The sequence below is a fragment of the Micropterus dolomieu genome, linkage group LG01, assembly GCF_021292245.1.
Source record: "Micropterus dolomieu isolate WLL.071019.BEF.003 ecotype Adirondacks linkage group LG01, ASM2129224v1, whole genome shotgun sequence".
In the NCBI taxonomy this organism is placed as follows: Eukaryota; Metazoa; Chordata; class Actinopteri; order Centrarchiformes; family Centrarchidae; genus Micropterus; species Micropterus dolomieu.
In genome coordinates, this window is record NC_060150.1 from 21,530,314 (window position 1) to 21,537,441 (window position 7,128).

At 40.0% G+C, this 7,128-nt stretch overlaps 1 protein-coding gene across 1 annotated transcript in view; it reads left to right on the top strand.

The window, feature by feature from the left end:
* vopp1 (VOPP1 WW domain binding protein) overlaps positions 1-7,128 on the top strand; it is a 54,857-nt gene that overhangs the window by 27,142 nt on the left and 20,587 nt on the right. The window lies entirely within an intron of this gene.

The following is a 7,128-nucleotide window of genomic DNA, read 5'->3' on the forward strand; positions in this document are numbered from 1 at the left end:
TTATATAGTGCCAAATCACAACAACAGTTATCTCACAGCGCTTTTCATAAAAGAGCAGGTCTAGACCATACTCTATGATGTTATTTACAGAAGCCCAACAATTCCCACCAAGAGCAAGCACTAGGCGACAGAGGCAAGGAAAAACTTCCTTTTAAGCAAACCTCAAGCAGAACCATGGCTCAGGGTGGGCGGCCATCTGCCTCGACCGGTTGGGGGTGAAGGAGAGAGAGAGAGAGAGAGAGAGAGAGAGAGAGAGAGAGAGAGAGAGAGAGAGAGAGAGAGAGAGAGAGAAAAAGAGATGGATGGAAGGGGGGGGGCAGCCTACACAATATACACAATATACACAAACAGAGGTACAGACAGTAAAGGTGATGTTGCTATAGACTAAATGAAAAATGGTATAGATATATATAGTAGTGTTAATGATAACAATCGTAATGTTAATGATTATAATAACAATAGGACTAGTAACAATAGTTGTTGTAGCAGAGGGTGTCGAGCAGGAACACGGGGGCAGCAGGTGACCCGCAGCCACAGATCCAGACTTGTTGTGTAAAAATTCAAGACTTGGGCCAGATAAGAAAGCTTGAACTTTTACCAACATTTTTATTATCAACAAAAACAGACATCAATTAGAATACAAATGTTCCACCGGAGTGTGTCAGAGATCGGTGCAAAATAGAGCCCCATTCTGTTACCAGAACAGAGACCCGAGTCGACATGAAAACCATGTAATGACTGACTTTCACCTCCTTCTGGACCTCCTTTTATAGCTCTGTTTCTTGGCTTCACATCAGCTCTTGGCTCTCTTTCCTACTACACCTGGGTCTGGGAAATTCCCTGACTGCCTGCTCCTCCTCTCTGTGTCCTTTGCATGCACTCCGCTTGATCATGCCATTTCATCCATAACCTGACTTTTATGGAATAAATTGGTGTTGTTTGTGCTCTGTGCTAGAAACAGGACATTCTTACTGTGATGGACTATATTGATGTATGTTTTGTAATACAATTTTCACAAAATCTGCTTCTATATTTTCCTTTGCAAGTGTTTTTGATGCTGCCTCACTGTGCTCCCTCCCGTTTCTCCCAAAGCACACGAGCTTGCTCACACACACATGTGCTACTGCTAAGCCTGGGCAGTTAGATACAGAAAGGAGCACATACACTCGGAGCTGTAGAGTTTTCACACTATGATCCTAACTTTACACTATAAAATAACTAAATGATAATAAATGATGAAAATGTAGACCACCTTTGCTCTAGTAATTAATGATAACAATTTAGGCTATAATGCTCCAAAATAATTCACAACAGACTCCATAGCTCCAGAGCCAGAAAACCTGCAGGAAGTGATAGGAGGAGAGAGGAGAGGGACGAGAAAGCACAAGACTACCGGAAAGGGGAGAAGTTGTGTTAGTAACATGCAATAATGGGATGAGGTTGCATACAGAGGGAGAGAAAGTAGAGGAGAGAGGAGCACAGTGCATCATGGGAAATCCCCCGGCAGTCTAGGCCTATAGCAGCATAACTAAGGGATGGTTCAGGACTCACCTGAGCCAGCCCTAACTATAAGTTTTATCAGAGAGAAAAGTCTTAAGCCTATTCTTAAATGTGGAGATGGTGTCTGCCTCCTGAACCCAAACTGGAAGCTGGTTCCACAGGAGAGGAGCTTGATAGCTGAACGCTCTGGCTCCTAGTCTACTTTTGGAGACTCTAGGAATCACAAGTAACCCTGCATTCTGGGAGCGCAGTGCTCTGGTGGGGTAGTAAGGTACTATGAGCTCTTTAAGATAAGATGGTGCCTGACCATTAAGAGCTTTGTAGGTAAAAAGAATGATTTAAAATTATATTCTGGATTTTACTGGAAGCCAATACAGAGAAGCTAAAACAGGAGAAATATGATCTCTTTTCCTGGTTCCTGTCAGAACACGTGCTGCAGCATTCTGGATCAGCTGAAGAGTCTTAATGGACTTTTTCGAGCAGCCTGATAATAAGGAATTGCAGTAATCCAGCCTAGAAGTAACAAATGCATGGACAAGTTTTTCTGCATCATTTTTAGACAGGATGTTCCTGATTTTTGCAACATTACGTAGGTGAAAAAAGGCGGTCCTTGAAATTTGCTTAATGTGATACTTAAACAAACAAAGATAACTCCAAGATTCCTCACAGTGGTGCTGGAGGCCAGGGCGATCCCATCAAGGGAAACTATATCTTTAGATAATGCATCACGGAGGTGCTTGGGCCTAATAATGAGTTTAACATTAGAAAATTACAGGTCATCCAGGTTTTAACATCCTGAAGGCACATTCAAGTTTAGCTAACTGATGAGTTTCATCTGGCTTGATCGATAGATATAACTGAGTATCATCTGCATAACAATGAAAGTTTATGGAATATTTCCTGATAATATTGCGTTGAGGAAGCATATATAAAGTGAAGAGAACTGGTCCGAGGGCAGATCCTTGAGGAACTCCATGACTTTGGCGTGCATAGAGGACTCATCGTTAACATGTACAAACTGAAATCGATCTGATAAATAGGACTTAAACCAGCTTAGAGCGGTTCCTTTAATGCCAATGAAATGTTCCAGTCTCAGCAATAGGATCTGATGGTCAATGATATCAAATGCAGCACTAAGATCTAATAAAACCAGTACAGAGACAAGTCCTTTGTCTGATGCAATAAGGAGGTTGTTAGTAATTTTCACCAGTGCTGTCTCTGTGCTATGATGAGCTCTAAATCCTGCCTGAAAATCCTCAAATAAACTATTGCTCTGTAGAAAGTCACACAGCTGTTTAGCAACTGCTTTCTCCAGAACCTTAGAGAGAAATGGAAGGTTAGATATAGGTCTATAGTTGGCTAAAACATCCGGATCAAGTTTGGGCTTTTTCAGAAGAGGTTTAATTACAGCTACTTTAAAGTACTGTGGTCATAGCCTGTTGATAAAGATAGATTGACCATATCTAGTATAGAAGTGCTGACTAAGGGTAAAACATCTTTAAGCAACCTAGTCAGGATGGGGTCTAAGAGGCAGGTTGATGGTTTAGATGAAGAAATAATTGAAGTTAGTTGGTAAAGATTGAGGGAAGCAAAACAGTCTAAACATATATCTGGTTCTACAGCTGTTTCTAAGGTTCCTGAGTTTAGAGATAAGTTGGTGCCAGTTGAGGGCAGGTCTTGGTGAATTTTGTTTCTAATAGTTAGAATTTTATCATTAAAGAAGCTCATGAAGTCGTAACTACAGAGAGCTATGGGAATACTTGGCTCAATAGAGCTGTGACTCTCTGTCAGCCTGGCTACAGTGCTGAAAAGAAACCTGGGGGTTGTTCCTACTTTCCTCTATTAAGGACGAGTAGTATGCTGCTCTGGCATTATGGAGGGCCTTCCTATAAGTTTTAGTGTCACTCGACTCACAGATGATCGATTTGGGAGGGACTGAAATTAGCATAGGAGTCCTCTGTTACTTTGTGACTTGATAATGAATTTCGAGCTGATGGAATTGCATCCTTAAATTTAGCTACAGCACTATCAGACAGACATCTTGTATAGAAATTTTTGTCCAATGGCGTGTAGTTCAGCAATACAAACTCAAAAGTTATCAAACAGTGGTCGGATAAAGAGGGATTCTGTGGGAACACTATTAAATGTTCTATTTCAATACCGTAAACCAAAACAAGTTCGAGGGTGTGGTTAAAACAGTGAGTCGGTTCATGAAAACTCTGAGAGAAGCCAATGGAATCTAACAGAGAGATAAACGCAGTACTAAAGCTGTCATTCTCAACGTCCACATGAATATTAAAATCACCTACAATAATAACTTTGTCCGTTTTAAGGACTAAAGTTGACAAAAACTCTGCAAATTCAGATAAGAATTCAGAGTATGGGCCAGGTGCTCCGTACACAATAACGAAAAGAATTGGTTGCAGTGATTTCCAACTTGGGTGCGAAAGACTAAGAACAAGGCTTTCAAATGAGTTATAGTTTAGTTTAGGTTTAGAGCTGATTAGTAGGCTAGAGTCGAAGATAGCTGCAACTCCACCTCCTCGGCCTGTGCCTCGAGGAATGTGAGTATTAATATGACTGGGAGGGATGGATTCATTTAGGCTAACATATTCTCCATCACCCAGCCAGGTTTCAGTAAGACAAAATAAATCAATATCATAATCTGATATTAATTCATTTACTAGTACACCTTTAGAAGACAGAGATCTGATGTTTAAGAGTCCACATTTAATTTTCCTATTAGTTTGCACTATTGCTCTTGTGGTTTTAATTTTTATGAGGTTTTTATGCACAGCTCCTCTTCTGTTTACCTTTGATTTAAATAATTTCGATGGTCAGGGGGCAGACACCGTCACTATAGGATTTTCACTAAGTAACTCCTGAAATGGAGTAGCAGAGAAGTGTGTTAGACTGCGACTCTGCCTCCTGGTCTCAACTCTGGGTTGTCATGGATTTGGATAATACTGCCCCTATAAGCAGGGCATTATTTGATCTTGGACGTACCACTAATTTACATTTAAGTCAGTCCTTAGCATTCAATGTAGAGATAAATGTGCAACTTGAGGTTACATATAAAAAATAAAAATGTTGAAACACATTCCCATGTTTTTGTATGTGTATTTCACAGCCAAAGAGCACTGGAAAAAACACATTGCAACAGGAGCGTTTTACCAGCTCAACACGCACTCCGCTCTGACCTGGCCCCAGGCTGAAGCCAGCTGCAAACAGCAGGGGGCCTCCCTGCTGAGTATCACTGATCCTCACGAGCAGGCTTATGTCACAGGTAAGGAGCCACTGACTCTATACTGAATGTATTGACAAAGGGAGCATGGGAGCAGTGTTCAAGGATCAGTGATGTTCATCATTCAGCATTTCTTTGACATATAAAAGTGATCTGGTCTGTAACATAGAGAGCCCAGTTTAATTAACAATGATTTTAAACAAAGAATAAATAACAACATTTTTTACAAGTGTATATTGGACATTTTCTCTAAAAAGATGCTTATTGATTCATTTAAATATGTTTTTGAGCCTAACTCATTATCATTTGATCCTCTGTTTTTTTAACACTGGCATGCACGCACACAAACAAACAAACAAAACACAACACACACACACAGCACTACTAAGTACAGAGGGCAGGGGACAGGGGTACAAGCTTTGGACTGGGCTGATCCGGGATCCAGAACATGGCTGGCAGTGGTCTAATGGGCGGCCATACCGTTATCTGAATTGGGACTCAGGTAAGTTTTCTTTCCACTTCAGTACATTGTGTTGCTATTCTAACAATGCTAAGATGACTTCTCCATCTGATATAAATCCCATCTGTCTTTTATCCTTTCTACCTTATGCACCATGCTGCCACTTAGTTGTAAAACTGATATCACGTTGCTTCGTACTTACAAACCACAGCAAGGACACTACACTACAGATATTTATGGAAGAGGAGGACTTCTGGCAGTTCAGCAGTTTAGATTTAAGACTTACAGTAACTGGAATTTGCCAAAGGGATCTCGTACTTTGCATTCAAATCATAATGTACAAAGTAATGTGCACATTTTAAATCACCTGATAGTAGTTAAATCACCTCAATTTCCAGTGGCATTTACTGTATTAGCTAATTTTCTATATGATGATGAATCTTCACTGCTCTGCAAAGAAAACTTGCCTAATGAAGTCAGCCCAGCTATTAACCAACCTTTTATTCTAACTTCTTTTTCAGATTAATTTCCATATCCTTTATTTTTTTATGCTGCACAGTATACATTCATTACAAGATGCCGTTTACATGTATGCATACTCAAATTCAAACAACGTGATGTTTCTTCTAATGTTTCAACTTTTTCTACTTCTACTCGCTGTACTTTCTACTTGGAAATGTTGTTGTTCTATAACTTTGCTATTTGTATTAAAATTCTTATTTAGGCTTTCAATTGTGCTGAATACCATGTGTGCAAAATCAACATGTCTAGCATAACTGTCATCTTGTTTTAGGACATCCACTTTCTAGTCCGGGACACAACTGTGCAATAGTTGATGGTGCTGTACAGTACTCCTGGCAAAGTTCAACATGCACCAAGAAACTGGGGTACATCTGCTACAGTGAAGGAGCTGTGGCCCCTCCTACTGAAGGTAAAGAAAAATAGCTTTTTTTTCTCTGTTCCTCTACCAGTTCCTGTATTACTATTTTGTCTTTGGTACCTCAAAGTAATCAGTTAAACAAAACTATATTTCTCTGTTCTTTTCATGATCAGCTGTTGAGACAGGATTTTGCTCAAACCCCTGGATCCCCTACAATGGCCGCTGCTTCCACCTTCAGCGTTCTCCTCAAACATGGTCTGGTGCTCAGAGAGAGTGCCGCAAAGAAGGAGGAGACCTAGTCAGCATCCGCAATGTGGAGGACCAAAGCTTTGTCATCTCTCAACTTGGATACGGTATGTGAGGATAATGAAGATAGTCCAACCTTCTCAAACGACTGATACTGCGCTGTTCTGTTTTTGCTGTAAGCTGATTTAAAAACGTAATCTCTTTTTGTATTCAATACGAGAATCCAAAGAGCTAAACAAGTCTGAATAGGAAGTGAGAACACACACGCAGGCTGAGACTTAAAATAGCTGTAAACATTTTAAATTGCAGTCAGCATGACTGCAAGTCTATGAAAGACAGTCAGATGTTTTAGGAACTTTTTTAAAAAGGGGCCATAAGAAGTTTTTCAAGGAGAAATCACTTATCAGTAAATCACTTTTTTACTGCCTATTTGTCTACGGACTGTAACCTGCAGCAAACGAAATGCAGTCCACTAACACCATTAAACGGCCAGCTCCCAACACAACACAAACTCCAATATAAACTCCACATGAGAATAAAAACAATAAAGTTTTATGTGATGAAGCTCGTCAGACCAAATGAGAATCAAATCAATATCGGGTGAAAACACAGTCAACATTGGAAAAGCTTGAGTTTCTTAGAGACCTCCGCTTTGTTTTGAAACTGATAAAACCAACACAGAGTTGGCTTTCATCATATTGGACAAGTAAACTAACATTACTGCAAAGCTTTTGAAACTATTATTGTGATGTTGTGCTTTAGTTGGCTCAAGTTAGATAACATTAGCTCACCAGCTAA